This window comes from Pan paniscus, chromosome 2 (assembly GCF_029289425.2).
Source record: "Pan paniscus chromosome 2, NHGRI_mPanPan1-v2.0_pri, whole genome shotgun sequence".
Taxonomy (NCBI): domain Eukaryota; kingdom Metazoa; phylum Chordata; class Mammalia; order Primates; family Hominidae; genus Pan; species Pan paniscus.
In genome coordinates this window covers 116,654,404-116,675,267 of record NC_085926.1, presented here as the reverse complement: position 1 = coordinate 116,675,267, position 20,864 = coordinate 116,654,404, and the positions used below count along the sequence as shown (strand labels likewise).

The window sequence follows — 20,864 nt, the reverse complement described above, 5'->3', positions numbered from 1 at the left end:
AACTTGTGAGATAAAAATAGTTACTTTTCCAAATATGCTGATAAGGAAACTGAGGCTTAGGAAGATTAATTTACCCAACATCACCCAGCTAGTAAGCAGCACAGCTTGCATTTGAACTTGAGATTTATCATGTCATAAGTGACTTAGCATTGCCTAGATCTGCTTTAGTAAAAGAAAAAAATCTTCAAAGAGGTTCTTTGAAATTCTGTAGCACGAGACTGAAAAGTGGTTTCAGCAAAACGGCACATTATGTAATGAATTTACCCCTTAGAATCACCCATTCCCTTGGGGAAAATGTCCTCAAGATGTGACAGAATCTGCCAGTCCCAGAATAGGCCCATCTGTTATCTTGGGTCCCCCGGACAAGATTTTCATGGAAGACATCCTTCTCATCTGTGTGAGACATTGCTGAACAGAATTTTTACATTTGTTAATCACCCTCAAGATGCTAAGTGTTGAGCAAACCAACTATAAAGAGGCAGCTACTAAGTTAAGAACATGAACACACATATGTTTTATCAAAAGAAAAAAAAAAGGTTCTGCTGATTCTCCTTTCTCCTAGTATTTTAGTCCATTTAGTGTTGCTATAAAGGAATACCTGAGCCTGGGTAATTTATAGAGAAAAAAATTTATTTGGCTAATTATTTGATTTTTAGAAAGTTCATGGGCTCAAGATTGGGTATCTGATTCTGGTGAGGGCCTCAGGATGCTTCTACTCATGGTGGAAGGTGACGGGGAGCTGGTGTGTACAGAGGTCCAGATCACATGGTGGTGGTAGGAGGGGTCGGTGGTGAGAGTGGAGAGGTGCCAATTGAATTTTCACTTCAGTTCAGTCACCAGCTCTTCCAGGAACTAAGAGTGAGAGAACTCACTCAACACCAAAGGAGGGCATTAATCCGTTAATGAGGGATCTGCCCCCATGACCCAAACACTTCCCATTGGGTCTCACTTCCAACATTGGGGTTTCAACATACGATTTGGAAGGGGCAAACATCCAAACCACAGCACCTAGGATAAACATATTTAGGAGGTAAAGTATAGTGAAGGCCAGACAAGAAAAATACGGAGAGGATTACCACAGAGAGACAGAGAGCATGGCAATTTTTATTTATTTATTCATTCATTTTTTATATATATATATTTTTTAACTCTTGTCACCCAGGCTGGAGTGCAATGGTGTGATCTAGGCTCCCTGCAACCTGTGCATCTAGGTTCAAGTAATTCTCCTGCCTCAGCCTCACAAGTAGCTGGGATTACAGGCACCTGCCACCATGCCTGGCTAATTTTTTATATTTTTAGTAGACATGTGGTTTCAACATGTTTGTCAGACCAGTCTCAAACTCCTGACCTCAGGTGATCTGCCTCGGCCTCCCAAAGTGCTGGGATTACAGACGAGAGCCACCACGCCCGGCTGGCAATTTTTAACATTTATCTTTATGTCACTCTGGGTTATAACAACAGTTGCTGTTTTGGGAGTGCTTGTATCCTAGGTCAGGTTTACAAAAGCAAACCCTAAGATAAAGATTCATGTCAAATATGTTATTAAGTCAGCAATCTCAGGAAAAGACAGAAAGAGAGTAGGGGAAGAGTGCAGGGAGCTCCGGAGCACACATACCCCTTCTGAGTTAGTGTCAACCACAGGCAAAAGGAGCTGGGCTTGCACTCTTCCAGTCAGGCATTGACTACAGCCATCTCTGTGAGGACTTACATCTCTGGGCTGTCTGTGCTTAGGTCAATGCAGCTCCAGTAGCCCAAAGGCGGTTCTCAGAGAAAGATTGTTGGTGTCAGCCTTTAAAGCTGAAGCACAAAAAAGGTGGGAGACAGGTGCATAGAACAAGTAAGAAGTGTCCAAGGGCATCTGGGTGGAGTAACTACCATGTTCATGGCAACTCATCATGTATCATACACTGTGCAGACTTCTTAGTTAATTTATACTACAATCTAGTGAGGTGGGGTAATTGTCTCCATTTTATAGGTACAAACAGTTTTTAAGCAGTTAGGTAACATTGTCTAAGCTTGCATAGTTAGTAAGTGGCAGAGTTGAGATTTGACCTTGCGTTTCTCCTACGCCAAAGCTCATGACCTTCCCACTGTATCCCGTGTTACCTCTCTGTAGGTAGCTTCTGCTACCCACAATGCTGACCCTCAACTAACTTTCAATTCAGTCAGCAACACTCCTTGAGCACCTACTATGTGTCTGATGATCTGTTCAACATCATAGATGTAAAGATGAACCAGATTTAATCCTGCCCTTGGGAGATTACTCTCTTGCAGAGAACAGAACTAAATAGTATAAGTTGTAAAAATGCTACTATTAGTTTATGAATTAAGTACTTTAAGATTGTGGAAGGGGGAATAATTAATATTGCTAAAGGCAGGTGCAGGAGACAAGGAATCCTTGCAAGAGAAACTGGTATTTGAGTCATGCTTTTCCATGTGAGAACGATTTAAGCAAGTCAAACTACTGTTCTCAGGACCTGCTAGGAAGTAACTTATAACATGAATATGGAGGGCAACAACTTGGAGTGATGATGCCACTTTTACATATGTTCTAAGGTGCCAAAAATTTGACTCTGACCTCTTTCAAATTTATATCTTAACTCATCTTCATCAAACACTCAGCAAGCAGGTTTTTTTTCACCTCTAGTCATGGTCTTACCTGTTTATTCCAATTCACAATGGTGCTTTTTCTGATGAGGTTGTCTATGAGCACTGAATATGAGGCCTGAAACAAATGAATGAGTAATTAAGCAAGATCAGAGTCAAGTTCAAGGACCAACGACAAGAGCAATGGTGGTATAGGAAGCTAACTGTAAGTGGGATTGCGATTGATCAAAGGATAAATGAAGGAGGTGGTTCAAGAAAGAGGAAGAGTTGGTAAAGATCTTTTCTGAGCCCTCTTTCTCGTATTTCAAGGAGAATAGAGTATCCTTAGGACACACATCCCAGTTTATCTCTTTCTTTAATCAGTTGGTCAATCAGCCAACTCTGTTACCTGTCCTCTCCTTAGTCAACACTTATGGAAGGAAATATGATTATCATTGAAGCTTAGAATTAATTAAAATTGTGTAGTGTTAAAGGCTATTTTCTGGGATTCTAAGTATAGGGAGCAAGTCTCAGCTCTCTGGAATTCCTAGGTGTCTTTATTATAATAATTCCAGTGGCTGAGGAGAAGGGGTTCTACTGGGTAGTAGAAAAGATTAAAAAAAAAAGAATTATAAGGAAAAAGGGACATTAAGAAAACTTTTATTTCTTCCTCCTGTCTCCAGGCAGTATCATGCTAAAATGGCATGATAAATGTTGTTTTTGAGAACTTTAACTTGAAGCCATTTACAGGAAATCCTTATCTGAGGGCTGTTGCTTCCTCTCAGTGGTAGTTAAGCAGATCCACAATACATTCTATCCTTTATAGTAGGAGGATGGGGCACATACACACAAGTGTTTCTGATTAGATTTATAACAACATAAGTGGCATACATTTCATTATCTTTACCAAGCAAATTAAAGCTCACATCATGGAAAAATAATTAGCAAATTTCTTACTGATGCTTCTGTTGTCAAATCCATGCTTTCTATTCTGAAGTGAAGTACTGGGGCTAAGGAGGCCTTTGTCCTTATTAAAAGCATTATTGCAGAGTAGTGTTTAAAGATCTGCCTGCTTGGTGGGAAATGGAAAATGTGTAAAATTCACATATGCCTGTGTCCCACCCAACCTCATTCAAACTCTTACTTAAGTATGATGTTAGTTTTTGCAATAGAAATACAAGAAAAAACAAACTAATTAATTTGATTATTGCTCCTTCCCATTAAGTACTTTAGCAGACAACCTGAATACTAAAATATCATGAATATACACAGTCACAGTTGACATTTAAGATATCCTTATATAAGGGATGCTGCTGACTACAAAACAGTAAAATACTGGCTACCTTATGCCGATGGTTATTTATAAAAAATATCTGGAGGTTTTTTATTTGAGATTTTACAAAGAAACTTTATTCCAGAAACACTGGCATATAGAGTCAAAATTATACAATTTACTATATAGAGTTACCTTGAGGATACTGTTGTAGATTACATGACTCATATTCAGAGACTCCTTTGTGGGGAGGTATACATTCCCACTGTGCTGAACACAGGTATGGTCATGTGACTTGCCAGGGTTGTCAAGATGAATGATGTATGTCACTTCTGAGTAGAAGCTTTATGAGCTGGAAAATGTGGCTTACCATAAATTTTTTTTTTCCTCGATATGACTCCCAGCAATGTTGCAGATGAAGGCTACACTGTTGGCCTGAGACTGGGAGCAGCACTATGGTCAATCTGTGAGGGACAGATAACATAAACAAGAGATAAACCTTTGTCATGAGATTTGTGATAATTTGTTACCATAGCATAATTAGCCTATCTTGACTAATACCTTAGTCACTTAGTATTGCACAAAGTACAAATACATTTATCATGTCATAGGGCAATCTGAATTGTCCAAAGCTTTCACACCCAGGAAATGGGAACCCCTTTAGCCTAGGAGTATACAGGGAGAATCTCTACTAAACTGATATGGCTAAGATAACATTTGTCATGGGCTTTATATATATATATTTTGTTTTAAATTTATTGATCCTCTTCTTCTGTGTCCTCTGCATTTTTTTTTTTTCTGTAGTGGTCTGACCACTCTTGAGTGATCACTCAAGACACTTGATATTAATTGCATTGAACACTAATATAACATTTGCATTGTTATAGCTCTCAGCTCATATTTTAAGTAGAGTCTTTTTCAAGTCTCCCTATAGCCCTGGCTAACTCTTTTTATATGCATAACATTTCTCTGCACCAGTTTTTTTCTTTCTTGCCTCTAAAGACACTATAAAATGGCCAGCTTCAATTATGTAATTATTCCTCCATAAATAATTTTCCTCTTTATTTGTATGGAGATGCAACTTTCTTCTTTATCTTTCTGTATTTTGTCACAGAGAGGTAGTACAATATACAGTATTCTTCTCTTTTTGACTAGAACAAAGAGTACCAGGTTAAGTTTGACCTACAGAAGGATTCTTGCACTGGTCAGAGGGTACTATATTGCTTCCTGAATAAGCTTTCTCTCAGGTTTGGTCTTTTAGTCCTCTTACTATTTAAATATTTTATGCTCAGTCTCTGATGAATTGCACTTAAAGCACTAAATAACATGTGTAACAAATATTTCTCAGGTCAGTTAAAGAAAACATAGTCACTTAGCAAATACTACACAGCAGCTGCTACTTCTCAGATCTGTCTGTCTTCAACTTTTTTTCTTCAAAGTTTAAATTTTATTAAGATTTTGTAAAATTAGTGTGCCCATTTTTTCAAAACATCAGCTCAGAAAAGTGTGGTTTGTGAAACAAAGACTTTCAAAATTCAAAATCCAGTTCTTTCACTTTATTTAGCAAGGATGTTTGGAACTACAGTGTACAGGGTGACTGCAGGAGAATCTCTACTAAACTGACTTTTGATTAAGTGTTGAATGGTGCTGAGTCGAGAATATTATTGTTCACCAAAATGCATCCTAGAAAACATCAAAGGCAGACATAAACTTCAGGTTTTAATACTAATTAGAGGCATCTGTTTCCCAGGTGTGAGGTGTCTATCTCTGAAAAGAGGGAGACAGTAAAGCAGAGAAAAAACGCGCTAGAGCACTGATGAGCCAATAAATGATTGAGTGGATTTGAGAAGGAGAACAAAACAAGCGAGATAAAATAAGATGTTGTGGTGAATATGAAGAGCTTGGAGAACAGCTCTAGCTTGCTTCTGTGTATGGGGCTGAAAATAATACAGATGTGCCTGCTGCACTGCCTAATTTTTTATTCAAATTCTTTTTTTTCTTGTTTTTTTGGTTAGGGCTATAAAATGATCTTTAGTTTGAAAAATGTACTTTTCTCTGAAATTTATGAACCTCAGGAGGGCTGATGAATCTATGCACTTATCTGTGCTTTGCTAAGTCTATGTCTGCATTATTCATTCAGCACTTATGAAGAACCTTAAAGACAGGAAGCACAAATCTCATACTTTTCTTTCCCAAAAGTTGAAGCAGAGCAAAGTGGCTTTTGACATACTGCAAAATAGCACTTGATTTGGGAGAGAGCTCAAACATCTGAATATTTTCCCAGGTTTACTGAAGTGTTTTGCTCTAGTGTGCATAGACATAATAAGGTGGCATAATAAGCAGGTGATTTGGGATCTACAGACCTAGGTTCTAGTCCTCATCCTGCCTCTTCTAGCTGTGTGACTTTAGGAAATTCAGCTAGTCTCTCCAGTCATTGATATCATTATATGAAAAATAAAGCTTTACTAATATTACCTTTAAGGTTTTTCCCATGTCAGTGGTTTTATTACAAAACTCATAATTCAATTCAATTCTCTAAAGCTTTTTTTTTTTTAGCACTATGTATTAGGCACTAGAGATAAGACAAATATAAGATATCATGTTCTCAGATAGCTCACAGTGGGAAAAGTACAAGAGATGAATGTCCCAGATACTGTGTCACTGTGTCAGAGGGGCTGATTAATCCTATCCAGGAGGGTTAGGGAATATCTGTCAATAAAGGTGACACTAGAGCACAATTCTGAAGGATAGATGAGAGTTACTATGCAGACCAGGACAAGGACATTTGATATCATTATGCAGCTCAGCAGTCTTCAGCTTGGATGTTTCTAAGTCTTTCCTACTCTGGCATTCTGGCATTACCTTTCCTATAACACTGAGCTCCTACTTCCATTTTCTGTAGAGGTCCATCAGGCTTTTGACAGAAATCAATCTCTCTGTCTCTGTCTCTCTGTCTCTCTCTCTCTCTGTGCGTGTGTGTTAGGTAGGGGGCATTTATTCTTTTCTGAGTTATTCCACACTGAGGGATGCTTAGATGTTTTTGCAAAAGCAGTAATCTTAGCTCTCAGCTTCTGAAGCTACTACCTTTGTCTACCTAACCTCATCTTTCCCCCTTCTTCCATTTACCTGAACATCACTAATACAAGATCATTACGCAGAGACAACTGTTACTGAAGGCTTAGGAAAAGTAGAGGGCAATTATAGATTGAGAGAGAAGGCAACTTTAGAGTCATTGTCCTTATAGAAATACGCATCACAAGGAATTTTCCACCGGCCTTTGCTTCCAATTAGAAGAACTTCTCTAATCTCTCTTTATGTCTCCACCATTCTCCCTTATAAACCCCCAAATTTCTAATGCTTGGTTAGGCAGAGCCATTCAGCCTCTTTTTGCATTTTCACCTTCGGGCTATGCTCAGGTAGCCTGACTTTCCTTACTAAACCACTCACTTTTAAGACTTGCTAGGTGTTTTCTTTAACGAATTGGTAAAACAAAGACCAGTTTGGGAGGGCACATTTAACTCTACAACTCATTAGTTAAAACCATAATCTAAAATAAGATTTACTTAAGCCAAATAGATATTTTCCCTCTTATGTTAAAGAGTTGTAGTGAGATAGTTCATGGCTCTGTGGGGGTCCTGTCCCACAAAGCCTTCAGAGACCCAGACTGTTTCTGTCTTATTGCTTCATTGAACATGACCTATATTCTCAAGGTCAATCCAGGGTCCAACACAGCACCTGAATTCCAGCTGTTACCTCTGAATTCCAACATGAAAATGAAAGAAGAAGGGGCAATGAGTAAGACACAGCTTTCTCTGAAGGAAGGTTCATGGAAGTCGCCAAGCCATCGGCTGGAATTCCTTACTTAAATCTCCTTTGCCAGAATTTAGTCCCATGGTTACACAATGACACATAGCCACAAAGGAGGCTGGGAAATGGAGCCTTTATTTGGCTCACTTGCCCAGATAAAACAAGAGTATTCTACTGATACAGAAGAGGGGAGGAATGCATATTAAGAGACATTCAGACATCACAGTCACAATTTCTTTTCTAGTAGAGATGGGGTTTTGCCATGTTGGCCAGGCTGGTCTCAAACTCCTGACCTCAAGTGACTCGCCTGCCTCGGTCTCCCAAAGTGCTGGCATTACAGGCGTGAGCCACCGTGCCTGGCCCAGATTCCTTTCAAAAGATGGATATCAAAAGTAGACACAGAGTTGTAAAAAGGGCCTCAACAAACCTTTAATCTGTATTTATTCACTTGTCAAATATGAGCCTTCTCTGTTACCATCGTTGGGATTAGAGTTCAGTTTTGTAAAGAACATGAATGAATCATCTTTTTTTTGTCATTTTGACAAGTCTAATTTTTTTCTGCTGTTATTTTTTGTGCTGTGTGATTCTAATAATCTATTCTGTCTTTTAAAAACTTAGTTTTGTACTGTTTCCCTTCAAGCTCTTTTTAATGAGAGTATTAAATCTGAACAAGAGCTTAATTGTAAGGAGTTTAATAGAGTAAGTATCATAATAGCATTAATAAGGCCATTCTGTGAGAACCTGCTGTATGTATTTGGTATTTGCTTAGATATAATCATTCATTCATTCTTTTATTCATTCAGGAGATGTATACTGAGTACCTATACATTTCTTCTTACTGATTACAGTACCTGTCAGTGCTTGAAAACTTAAAAGTGTCAAGAGAGACATGGCTTCTGATCTCATGGAGCTTACTTTCTAGTGAAAGAGAGATAACTACAAACAAAAATAAATTATTTACCTGTTTGAAAAGAACCTCTGAAGAAATGAAAAAGGATTCTGAAATAGAGAGCAATGGACGTGGAGGCCTACCCTAGTGTGGGTGATCTTGGGATAGGGCTCTCTGAAAAGGTGGCATTGAGACAAGCTCAAAGGATGAGACAAAAACAAGCCCATGAGGAACTTGAGGAAGAGCAGTCCAGGCAGAGGGAACAGCAAATACAAAGCCTTTAAGGTGGGGAAGAAATTGACATGGTGGAGATACTGGAGAGGATAGTAATGTTAGTGTGCTGGCTTGGTCAGTAGGCTCTCCTATAAAGCTTGCTTTTAAAATGCAAATTAGTTCTAACAGGATCGACAGGCAACAGTTTGAGCATAACACGATTTTGTTTATGTGTGATTTTGTCTGAGAGGAGCACCAGGTGGATGAAAAATACTGCGCCCAGCTGAACTGAGTAGGAATATACCAAATGCACATATGCATGCCTCTGACATCCACCAGCTACCTTGGTTCACTGTGTGCGTGAGTCACACCTACCCATCCACCTAGTGTCATGACTTTCCTTCTGATTTCAGATAATCCTCTTTCCACAACTTGATAATGCACAAACTGCAAATCTTCTGGTACTCACTTCTGCAAGCAAACTTGAAGTCTTTCTGAGGTAAAGTGCCATATTTATTGTAGTATCTTTGTATTTCTTAACCATTTAAAACAGTGCCACCATTTCTATTAGGTTCCTACTGCTTTTGAAATGTGCCACAGATGAAATTTTTGAGTGCTGCTCCCCTCGCCCCATTCTTCCCATAGTGCTATGGTTTTAATTACATGATTTTGCATAGTGCAGTGATTTTTAGGAATGCACATGTTGCATTATGGCAGAACTGACTGCACTGGGGAGGTTATCTTTACACATAGCCTTATCATCTATGTAAAAAAACTTAGATTTTTTTTTTCTTTTTCCCTAACTGTCATGGGAAGCCCCCAAACAATTTTAAGCAGGGAACTAACCTGACCTGATCTGTGTGGTGGTGTGGTTTATAGTAAGGGCTAGGGGTTGAAGCAGTGAGACTAACTGAGAGATTATTATAATAGCCCAGGTGAAAGGCTATATTGATTTGAACTAGGATGAAAGCATTGAAGTTGGAGAGGGATGTTTAGAATTAAGCTATAGTTTGGTTTGCTGTCTGGATGTTTGCCAACTCTTACTTAAAGATCAACACAAATTTCTAACAGCTGGACAAACTCTGGCTCAAACCGCTAAAATCTCTGGCTCAAACCACTCAAATCCCTGGTTAATGTGGCCCCATATAAAAAAAAGACCCTCTCTATTTATGAGGGAATCTAGGCCATTTAGCCTTTTTCTGCTAAATAGCACTGCTATACAATGCAAGATCACTTTCAAGAAATGAGAGCGCCCTTGAAGGTATCTTTTGTAATCAAAAATGCTAATTTATTTTCATTAATTTCTATTCCTTTCTTTTAAGCTACACTTAGGATTAATAAAATAAATTACAAGATACAATGACTTGAATCCTAGGATGCTTAAGGAATTAACTGAAACAAAACCCTCTGAAAACTCTGTGAGGCTTGCTGAGGGGCCCATCATACCCAGATGCCATAAACCAGGCGGCATATGTTTCTATCTAGAAATACAGGAATAATAGGAAGATTAATTTTCAAAGTCTGAGAGGGATTACAGGGTAATGGGGGAAAATCCAAATGACTCTTAAAAGAACTAATCTTGTCAAACCAATCTAACTTTTTTCAACAACAGCATGAAAGTTATAATGTGGCTTGGTGCTATAGTGCTTTTGATTAGACATTTGAATGGCATTTTCCTCAACAGTCTGGGCAAAGTGATTTTGAACATTTTCTCCCTCGGGGGTACCTGGATCAGAAGGAGGCCTAGACTCACAGAGTTGCTGATGAGTGCAATCACCAGATGGGAGGGTTTGGTCCTGAATAATCGAAAGCAAACTGTAGGTATTGAGGATCCATTTCGTGAGTGAGAGTGGGGCAGGCCAGTCTGAACTGTGAACATCCACGATTGTTGAATATTATTAAGTGAATGAAGAGTAGAGATGGAGGTCACCACTGGGTCCTACAGCACACCAGTCACTCCACTGGCTTTACTGAAAGTTGAAGGCTGGCCTGGGGTGTGAGGAGAGTGGGGAACAGGAAGTCAAGGCCTGGAGACTCAGTGCTCCTTGGGATTGGCATGTTATCCTCTGTCCAAAGGAGCAGAGAACAGATGAATGTCCTGGAGAATCAGATGAATAGAAGGTAGGTTAGAACTTGTGGTGATCTTGACAGACATATAAGCTATCTTAGTCTGTTCAGGCTGTGTTTTAGTCTGTTTGTGTTACTGATATAGGAGTTAAGAAGAAATTACTTAGGCAGATAGTAAGGGTATGGGAGTCCTCGGTAAGGCTTTACTTTTTAACAAAAAGCAGTCCCAAATCATTTTCTAAAAAAAAAGCAGCCTGAAAAGTTGAGCTGTAGACATAGACCCAGCCAGCAGGGAGCTCACACAGGTGAATGGTGGCAGTAACTAGGGACTAGACATATTCAAGATGGTGGCTAAGCCTTCCCGTCCCTGCCAGCCATGTGTACAGTAAGAAGCAGACAAGATGGTGCTGGCCAAGGGTAAAGTTAATTTGCATAATAAGATTAGGGTGGGGCAACCAGCCTTCCCCAAGTGCTATGTAAACATCATACCTGATTGAACAAATCTGTGAGCCCTATGTAAATCAGACACCACCTCCTCAAGCTGGAGTATAAAATCTGGTGCATCCAACACCTGCCAGTCTTTTCTACTCAGAAGACCCCTTTGTCTCTCTAGAGAGAGAGCTGTTTTTCTTTCTCTTTTTTTCTGCCTATTAATCCTCCACTCCTAAACTTCTTGTATGTGTCCATGTCCTAAATTTTTCTGTTGTGAGTCAGCAAACTCCAGGTATATACCCCAGACAACGTAGCTGCTTCATTACTACAAAGGAATGCTTGAGACTAGGTAATTTATGAAGAAAAAGAGGTTTATTTGGCTTGCAGTTCTGTAGGCTGTACAAGAAGCATGGTGCCAGCATCTACATCTGGTGAGGGCCTCAGGCTGCTTCCACTCGTAGGGGAAGGGGAAGGGGAGCATCACATGGTGAGAGAGGAAGGGAGGTGCCAGGCGTTTTAACAAGCAGTTCTCCAGAAACTAAGGATGAGGACTCACTCCCTCCCATGAGAATGGTCCCAAGCCATTCAGGAGGGACCCACTTCCGTGATCCAAATACCTCTCACCAGGCTTCACCTCCAACACTGTGGATCAAATTTCAAGATGAGACTTGGCGGGGCCAAAAAAAACCATATCTAAACCACAGCAGACTGCTATAAAAAGTACCTTGGACTGAACAATTTTTAAAACACAGAAATGTATTGCTCATAGTTCTGGGGGCTGGAAAATGCCAGATTTAGGGTGCTGGCAGATTCTATGTCTAGTGATGGTCTGTTCCTAATGAACAGCATCTTCTACATGTCCTCACACTGTGGAAGGGCAAGACAGCTCTCTGGAGCCTCTTTTATAAGGGGACTAGTCACATTCATGAAGGTGGAGCCCTCATGACCTAACCACTTCCCCAAAGCTCCACCTTGATGATTAGGTTTTAACATATGAATTTTAGGGAGACACAAACCATTCAGACCATAGCATATGATAAACTCCTTCTCCCAACTCCCACAATGTAGTAGAAATTAATCAATCACAAACAAAGTCAGAAAGGATAATAAACTACCCTAATGCATAATTAATTTTTGTACAAATTTAGATATTGTTAATTTAATTTCATGTGACTCTTAATGAACAAAAGATGTTTAAAAGTTTGCAGTATCCCAGTTGAACATCAATGCAAATATCCTCAATAAAATACTGACAAACGAAATCTAGCAGCACATCAAAAAACTTATCCACCATAATCAAGTCGGCTTCATCCCTGGGATGCAAGGCTGGTTCAACATATGCCAATCAATAAATGTAATCCATCATATAAACAGAACCAAATACAAAAACCACATCATTATCTCAATAGATGCAGAAAAGGCCTTTGATAAAATTCAATATCCCTTCGTGTTAAAAACTCTCAATAAACTAGGTATTGATGGAACATATCTCAAAATAATAAGAGCTATCTATGACAAACCCACAGCCAATATCATATAGAATGGGCAAAAGCTGGAAGCTTTCCCTTTGAAAACCGGTACAAGACAAAGATGCCCTCTCTCACTACTTCTATTTAACATAGTATTGGAAGTTCTGGCCAGGGCAATCAGGCAAGAGAAAGAAATAAAGGTATTCAAATAGGAAGAGAGGAAGTCAAGTTGTTTCTGTTTGCAGATGACATGATTTCATATTTAGAAAACCCCATCATCTCAGTCCAAAAACTCCTTAAACTGATAAGCAAATTCAGCAAAGTCTCAGGATACAAAATCAATGTGCAAAAATCACAAGCATTCCTATACACCAACAATAGGCAAGCTGCGAGCCAAATCATGAATGAACTCCCATTCACAATTGCTACAAAGAGAGTAAAATAGCCAGGAATACAGCTAACAAAAGATGTGAAAGACCTCTTCAAGGAGAACTACCAACCACTGCTCAAGGAAATAAGAGAGGACACAAACAAATGGAAAGACATTCAATCCTCATAGACAGGAAGAATCAATATCGTGACAATGGCCATACTGCCCAAAGTAATTTATAGATACAATGCTATTTCCATCAAACTACCATTGACATTCTTCACAGAATTAGAAAAAAATATTTTAAATTTCATATGGAATCAAAGAAGACCCCTTATAGCCAAGGCAATCTAAAGCAAAAAGAACAAAGCTGGAGGCATCATGCTACCTGGCTTCAAACTGTACTACAAGGCTACATTAACCAAAACAGCATAGTACTGGTACCAAAACAGACATATGGACCAAAGGAGCAGAACAGAGACCTCAGAAATAGCACCACACATCTACAACCATCTGATCTTTGACAAACCTGAGAAAAACAAGCAATGGGGAAAGGATCTCCTATTCAGTAAATGGTGCTGGGGAAACTGGGTAGCCATATGCAGAAAACTGAAACTGGATCCCTTCCTTACACCTTATTAAAAAATTAAGATGCATTAACGACCTAGATGCAAAACCCAAAACCATAAAAACCCTAGAAGAAAACCTAGGCAATACCATTCAGGACATAGACATGGGCAAAGACTTCATGACAAAAAAGCGAAAAGCAATTGCAACAAAAGTCAAAATTGACAAATGGGATCTAACTAAATGAAAGAGCTTCTGCACAGCAAAAGCAACTGGCATGAGAGGGAACAGGAGAAAATTTCTGCAATATACCCATCTGACAAAGGTCTAATATCCAGAATTTAGAAGGAGCTTAAACATATTCACAAGAAAAAAGAACCCCATCAAAAAGTGGGCAAAGGATATGAACAGAGACTTCTCAAAAGAAGACATAAGGTGGCCAACAAACATATGACAAACAGCTCAACATCACAGATCACCAGAGAAATGCAAATCAAAACCACAATGAGATACCATCTCATGCCAGTCAGAATGGCAACTAAAATTCAGGAAACAGTAATTGCTGCTGAGGGTGTGGAGAAATAGGAATGCTTTTACACTGTTGGTGGGAATGTAAAGTAGTTCAACCATTGTGGAAGACAGTATGGTGATTCCTCAAGGATCTAGAAACAGAAATATCATTTGACCCAGCAATCCCATTACTGGGTATATACCAAAGGAACAGAAATCATTCTACTATAAAGACACATGCACATGTATGTTTATTACAGCACTATTTACAATAGCAAAGACATGGAACCAGCCCAAATGCCCATCAATGATAGATTGGATAAAGAAAATATGGTACATATACACCATGGAATGCTATGCAGCCATAAAAAGGAATGAGATTACGTCCTTTGCAGGGACATGGATGAAGCTGGAAGCCATCATCCTCAGCAAACTAATACAGGAACAGAAAACCAAACACCACATGTTCTCACTTATAAGTGGGAGTTGAACATCGAGAACACATGGACACAGAGCAGGAACAACAAATACCAGGGCCTTTTGGGGTTTGGAGGGTGTAGGGAGGGTACTTAGAGGACAGGTCAATAGGTGCAACAAACCACCATGGCACACGTATACCTATGTAACAAACCTGCACGTTCTGCCGAAGTATCCTGTTTTTTTCTTTTTTTTTTGAAGAAATAAAGTTAAAAAAAAGAAAAAAGATTAAAAAGAAGAGTTTGTATTCTCTAGCAGGGTAAAATAAGGAAAACACCTTCATTTGTTCATCTCATCTTTTTTATGGTTTAAGTTTGTAATTTTGATTATAATACCTGCTTATTTTTAAATCATCCTTAGTAACAATATTATATAATCTGCAAGATAAATATGCTTTTCATAAAAAAGCCTTTGGTTGAGTAAATTTAGTAATAAGGACTACAATTTATTGAACACTTATTAGGTGCTGGGCTCTATGTCAAGTCTGTTTTATTCATTATCTAATTTAATCTTCTTTTTTTGATTAAGAACATGGAAACTGAGGGTCAGAGAGGGTCTGTTTCATACCTAAATTCCCAGAATTAGAAAATGCCTATTGTTGAGTGATTCTTCCACGAGTTTACCAAAGCACTAAAAGAAACAAAGAAAAGGCCATCCCTCTAAATACTGAGAATGGTTTTGAAAGTGGTACTATTCAAGTACTACAGGTATTCTCTACCATTTTTTCGAGGAAAAGATACATTCAATGTCAGAGTTTGTGGGGTTTTTTTCTTTTTCTTGAGGACAGATGTAGCTTAGGGTAGATGTGATATTGTCAGCACTTTTTGAAATATTGTTTGGCTGTTCTCATTCTGAATTTTTAGGGGGAGTCAGAGGCTTGCTGGTTTGGTCTCAGGAGTGGTCTGCACTGTGAAAATGTGTAAGGACACTCCTGCAGGGCAGTTCCCCAGGTGACCTTGGAACGACCCGGTTCTGTCCCTTCTCACTGGTAGTTCTCAAGAATAACCGTTGAATGTGCTGGGAATGCCACATCCTGCAATAAGGAGGGGCCAGCTGGGACAGCCTGATCCCTCACAGAAATGAGATGTCTTTCTATGCTCTAGTTCAGTGAATTATGATGTCCCTGGATACAAAACCTAGAGCAGTCTGTTTTCTGGAGGACCTCAGCTATAATGCAAGTGGGGTACTTGTAGGCAAACCTTTATCCACTCTGGGCAGCTTTTCTGAGGCTTGGGGGACTGGTTTTCCCTGAATCCTAGGCTTCTGTTGTCACTGTCATGCCTATCTGTAAGTGATAAACTCACTTCATGTAACTTGTGTGTGGGTGTTCTGTTTCATTGGATTTAGACACGTTAGTAACCAGCACACAGTGAGCCTGTTTCATAAATCCTTGTAGCCTGTGTCTCTGATCAGGTTCAGATCAGTGATAGTAAGCACCACACTTGGATCTCCATCACTGCACCCACCAGCTCCTGTCTATCCCACCAGAGCAGCTCTCATTTGTCCATCTCCAGTAAGGCTGTTAAGAGGAAGCATTGACTACTTACTGGTATCATTATTTCCTGCCAAGATGAAGTAGAAAAAAATGGGGACAATTATTATTTGCTTGACTCTTTTATCTTTTTGATAGAGACAGGGTTTGTTACCCCTTAGGAAACCAAATATTCCTTCAAGCAGGTCTTGCTGAATAATGCAGAATTGTTTTTTATTTTAAAGCTATCGACTGTCTTTTATATTAAAAACTGTTTATTTTAAAGCAATTTATTCTTAGTTTAAAAGTATATCAAAACCAGATATTAGCTCTAAGTATGGCCCCTATGATTTTAGTTCCTGCAATACATGATCAATCACTTCCTGCCCTCAAACATGGAGAGATGATCCTAACACATTTTTCCAAAACAGGAACCTCTCTGCTTTTATTTTTCACCATTCTATCCTTATTAAGTGGTTATAGTTACAAAGAGCTCCAAGAATTATCTTTCAGGTAGCAGAGCTGGGGTTTGAACTTGGGTGTGGCTAATGTCAAATCCCATGTTCTTAACTATTATCCTCTTCTGCCTGTCAGGGTGATGCCTATTTTCTAGGCCGCTTAGATTTTAAATTTTAGAACTAAAAGTTAAAGCTTTTACTCACTAATAAAAGTAGAAAAAAAATTGTTAAACATTATATGTATGTCTACTTTTATAAAACCTTTATGTAAATTTATTATAATATTTGCACACACACACACATACACATGTATATGTATCTATATTCAAATATAGAGGTTCTTTCCCACCACCCCCAGAAAAGGAAAAAAATTATATGGACGTGCAAGTGTGTATATGTGTGTGTGTAAGTTAATTAATAAACCCTTTACCTGGCAGGACTTTCAAAAACAACAAAATTTTTTTGTAAAAGAGCAGTTAGAAAGATTTGTTTAATGAATCAGAGATTTGTTCAAAGTTGACAATATCTTTGAAGAATTTTTTTTCTAAATATCTTTGATGTGAAAGCAAGGGAATCTCAAGATTTGGGTTCTTGCCTGGCTATGCCAGCAACTAGCTGGAAGACTTTAGGTGAATCACTTTACCTTTAAATAGGACAGGAAATTTTGAGAGTTACATTACGATGCTTTGAAGGTAACTTTGATCTCTAAGCATCCACAGATTTGTGAAAATAATTCTCCCTACCCTAAAACATATAAAGAAAGTCTTCTCTTTAAAGAAACCTGTTATGATAGAAGCAAACTGAAATTCATTGACGTACTGTAACAAAAGAGAGTACCACATAGAACAACTTTGAAATGGTGAAATGTTAGGGAAGTAATGTTTTTTGTGGTTTATCGGTTGAGGTCAGAAAGTTCTTAGGGTAGAATATGAGAAGTGAGTGAGTCTTTGAATTGATTTCTAAAGCCAAGTGTCTATGTCAGTGAGGTAAGGTTCTGGACAAACAAATAAGTATTATGTGAATTACAAGATATTCTGAGGTGGCAACTATAAAACCCATGGGTGCCTTTGTTCCCATTTTCACCTATCCTACAGTATTAGTGTGAATTCTCCAGAGAAACAGAAACAGTAAGATATTATATATTTCTGTATATAAGGAGACTGATTATAGGGAATTGTCTTACATGATTATGGAGGCTGAGAAGTCCCAAGATTTGCAGTTGGCAAACTGGGGACCCAGGAGAGAGTCCGAAGACAGGAGAAGACTGATGTTTCTGCTTGAAGACAGTCAGGCAGAGAAAGAGAATTCTCTCTTACTCTACCTTTTTGTCCATTTGGGCCTTCAACAGACTGGATGAAGCCCACCCACATGGGAAGTGGAGTTGGGGGGGCAATCTGCTTTACTCATTTTATGGATTCAAATGTTAATCTCATCCAGAAACACTCTCATAGAGACACCTAGAATGCTTACTTAGATTGTCTGGGGATTTTGTGACCCAGTCAAGTTGACACATAAAATTAACCACCATGTGTACCATTTTGTAATTAACTGTACTTTTCTCTGACTTCTTGAAGACATAAATTGTGACTTGCTAATAACTAGGATTCTAAAACAGAGCAAAGGACCTGGCCTATATGTACTGTGTGTTTAATGCATGTTTAGAAAAGAGTTAATGAGCACATCAATGGAAGAAATGGGAAACAGTGGTCTGGTATAGATTAGGTTGGGGATAGGTGAGTATGGGAGTTGGGTAGAGGGTGGTTTTCCACCTCATAGCAATTTGATTTTATTATCTTTTAAGAGAGAGAAAACCTTTCAAAACGGCTTCATTTACTGTTGCTTATTTGAATAGATGTGACATTCCAAAGCTGGTATTTCTTAATAGCTGTGATTAACATATCTAAATACCTCTCCAATGACTTCTGAAGCATTTTTCTTTTGTTTGAAGTTTTATTACAATTTAGACTGGTAGTTTTGACGAGCCAGGCTGGTAGTTTTATTCTTATTCTTCTTTCTGATTGAAATATCATTGTGTAAATGGATATCCCAGGGATGGGGGGGTACCCTCTCCCTCAAGGATGAGAATCTGCTCAATATTCCTATAGTTGAGAAAACACATTTTGAAATACAATTATAATTTAAAAAATCTTCTTATGTCCTATTAGAAAAAATCAAAGTCTACTCAGGTCTACTGTTAAGCATAAATTAAGTTTAATTTGCTTGCCCAACCTTTTACTCATGCATCCAGCTGAGGGAAACTTCAGATCAGCCCAGACCTTGTCACAAGTGCTCAATTAAAAGTCTGAGTTAATAAAGCTGTCTTAATTGGCCTGACAGAACTAGCAATATGACCTTATCACCCAGCTACACCTCTCTAATCCTGGATTTAAATGCCTGTGAAGGACAGATAGTAACTAGCAAATTTTTGTTTTCTTAAAAACATACCACATGCATGGTTATAACATTCAACACCTCAGCTCACAACTTTATCCACCAATCTAGAGTATGTTCTGAAGCTAGTTAAATTAACTTAGCTATCAAAATGCTAAGTTTGATAGCTCATTTATCTTTCTGTCTCACAACTCGACATTACAATACAGTGGTGATTGATCTTGCATCTTCCAGGTACCATATAGTATAAAAACTAAGAGAAGATTAATTAAAAGCTGTCTTACCCAGACAGGTTTTTAAATAAGTTTTAGATTTACACTATATATCAGCTGAAGCAGAAAGAGATTCTAAGACCAGGAGCTCTGTAACACCAATTGGATTTTTCTTTTATGTAGAATATGTATGCAGTGATCCTGATGACCATTATTATTCTTACACATGCGTTGAATACCAACGTGAGACAGAAAGGCCCTGCGACAAGTGTCCTCGCATTGTCTCTAGTCTAACGCAGCATAACACACAGCGCACAGAGAGCATGTTGCGCCACCATCACTACTGATGATTTCTTTGAATTAGGAAGTTTGAGGCCTGGCGCGGTGGCTCCCGCCTATAATCCCAGCACTTTGGGAGGCCGAGGTGGGCGGATCACAAGGTCAGCAGATAGAGACCATCCTGGCTAACACAGTGAAACCCCATCTCTACTAAAAATACAAAAACAAAATTAGCCGGGCGTGGTGGCGGGCGCCTGTAGTCCCAGCTACTCGGGAAGCTGACGTGGGAGAACGGCGTGAACCCGGGAGGCGGAGATTGCGGTGAGCCGAGATCACGCCACTGCACTCCAGTCTGGGTGACAGAGCAAGACTCCGTCTCAAAAAAAAAAAAAAAAAAAAAAAGGAGTTTGAGGGATTTTAAGTGGATATGGAGGAAAATGATGTCTAAACCCAGGACTTGGAAAGAGAAAACTCACAAATATTTGTATTTAACATTTATGGAGTGTTCTTTTATGAACTGCGGATAGGTATCTGACTTTGCAAATAAAAATTGCAGCTACTATTTATCGAAGTACTGTGTCATATGACTTATTTTCATTATCTTTAAGTTTTACAATTTTAAAGGATTAAGTGTTATTATACCTATTTTGTAGATGATGAAACCAATGTCCTGAAGTCTGAAGTTCCCTGGCTACAGCCTACTGGCTAGTAATCAGCAGAGTGGGGATTTACGTTCTAGGTTGGCTTACTTGGTTCCAAGGCCACTGCACTATGTTGCTTTCCAGCTCCCTGCAGAACAGCAAGTACACTTTCATATACACCATAGAGAATTTTTGAAAGCCTAATAAACTATTCGATTTATTATAGGATGCTTGAGTTTACCTTTTTGAGACTTTATTCACAAGAAATTGTTGCTCGCAAGAGATATGCCACATCTCAAATCAGTTTTCCTCTCTAATATCCAGGAGGTTCTTTGTGGACTTTAGACCCCCAAACTATTTAATAGTCTTAATGGGTAGAATTTTCTGGTTTTCATCTAAATGATTTAAGTTCCTTGTCAAGAAAATCACTAAGTTCTATTTTTTCTGCATTTAAGACAAATAACTGAGCTGTCCTTTCAAAGTTTTAAGCTTATAATCCTAAAGATTGCTATAGATTAGCTGTAAAGGAAACACTATTATATGGCCATCTCTTTCCTTTACAGTTACAAAGCACTCATCATATGCCATAAATGACTGTACTTACAATGTCTATAGGTTTTGATTGTTTAGAATAAGGGAAGACTTCGTTAGTTTTTAATCCAGATGTAAAGGAAAGGAAAATAAAATGTATTGGACTCCTAATGAGTAGTAAGCAATGTTGCTGACAATCTAATTAATGTCAAATAACTAAC

At 38.6% G+C, this 20,864-nt stretch overlaps 1 protein-coding gene across 3 annotated transcripts in view; it reads left to right on the top strand.

Annotated features, from left to right (window-relative positions):
* IGSF11 (immunoglobulin superfamily member 11) overlaps window positions 1-20,331 on the top strand; it is a 463,419-nt gene extending 443,088 nt beyond the window's left edge. The window contains exons 12-13 of one of the 3 annotated variants that reach the window (XR_008624841.1): window positions 9,182-9,267; window positions 20,125-20,331. The gene's annotated coding sequence lies outside the window, so the exon portion shown is untranslated. The remainder of the gene's footprint in view (window positions 1-9,181; window positions 9,268-20,124) is intronic. The other 2 variants (XR_008624835.1, XR_008624842.1) reach the window with 2 other exon arrangements.
* The last annotated feature ends 533 nt before the right edge of the window (window positions 20,332-20,864 follow it).